The sequence below is a fragment of the Eutrigla gurnardus genome, assembly GCF_963514095.1.
Source record: "Eutrigla gurnardus genome assembly, chromosome: 3".
NCBI classification, from domain to species: domain Eukaryota; kingdom Metazoa; phylum Chordata; class Actinopteri; order Perciformes; family Triglidae; genus Eutrigla; species Eutrigla gurnardus.
Window position 1 is genome coordinate 5100252 of NC_139917.1, and position 1355 is coordinate 5101606.

The following is a 1355-nucleotide window of genomic DNA, read 5'->3' on the forward strand; positions in this document are numbered from 1 at the left end:
AACGAGACACACTTCCGCCGCGAGTTTTTCACAGTAAAACATCACCTCCACTACAACTATTCGTCTTATTTCGTCTCTTTTTTTAAGTTCCAGTTCTTCTTTTGTGCGTTAAGGTGACAATCTGGTATCCATAGCCAAATTATGACTGTTGAAATACTTAAGTAATGTATATATTACAAATCACTTCAATAAGTATTTAAAAAATACTTTCACTGAGCGGTTTTAACACTAAACTAAAAACGACAGACTTACGACACACTGAGACTTTCTGGATGTGAAACATTATCTGTTGAACTGATAAATATCAGATGTGGAATTCATGATCCCTCCGTTGATGACTGAATATATTGTTTCGAAAACAAGATCCCATGGGGAACCATGAATTGAAATAAATGCTGACAAAATGAGAAGAGACTGTGAACAATTTCTACAATTACTACGTGGTGTTTGTTGTCAAAACTAAGAGACAATCAGATCTTAGATGAGGCGAGAGCCAGGCATTCCCCATCATGCCCAGCCCCAGGGCTTGCACGGGAGAGCAACAGCGGCGCCTGCCTCCAAAAACTTCGGCCGCCTTGACCTCGTGAGATCATCTTGTCCACGCGTTCATGACGACAGAGCAAGTCGGGATCAAGTCGGACACAAATCTAACCGGCATGCCGGTGATGGAATGTGCAGGCCTGGTTCCTGGACCTCGTTGTCTCCCCAATTCACATGCCAACATAGAAGGCTAGAACCTATTTGTCTCTCTCACAGACACATGCACACACACACAGACACACAGACACACACACACACACACACACACACACACACACACACACACACACACACACACACACACACACCTCTTAAAGCATTCTACTTTTTCAACTAGTGTGAGACAAACGTTTGACTCCCCGTCCAGGACATAGCATCTGTTTGGGGACTCCAGTCTGTTCTGGGGACATGTTGTACGTCATCTACAGTGGTAATACACTGACTCTGGATAAGTCCCTCTGGATAAGTCCACTTCAAAACATCCAAACTGCTCCTTTAACACAGCCAATTATCTGACTGCGCAGCTTTCCTTCTCAACTGCTTCATTAAGTTTATAAAAATATTCCATGGTTGTTGGGAACAGAGATGCTTAAAGTTCAGTTTAAATAATAACAGCAGCCAAGGTTTTGATTCCATGCATTGATTCAGAATTATTTCTAAATTACACACTTTCTTCTACCGCCAGCAGGTGGGGCTTTGCCCCACTCAACCCATTGACTGTAATCATTCTAATGTTTATTTTTGAGCCCAGCCAGGGAGCATCTATCACTCTGATTGGCTGGCCCGGAATTAACTGAGAAAACTGATGAGTGTCT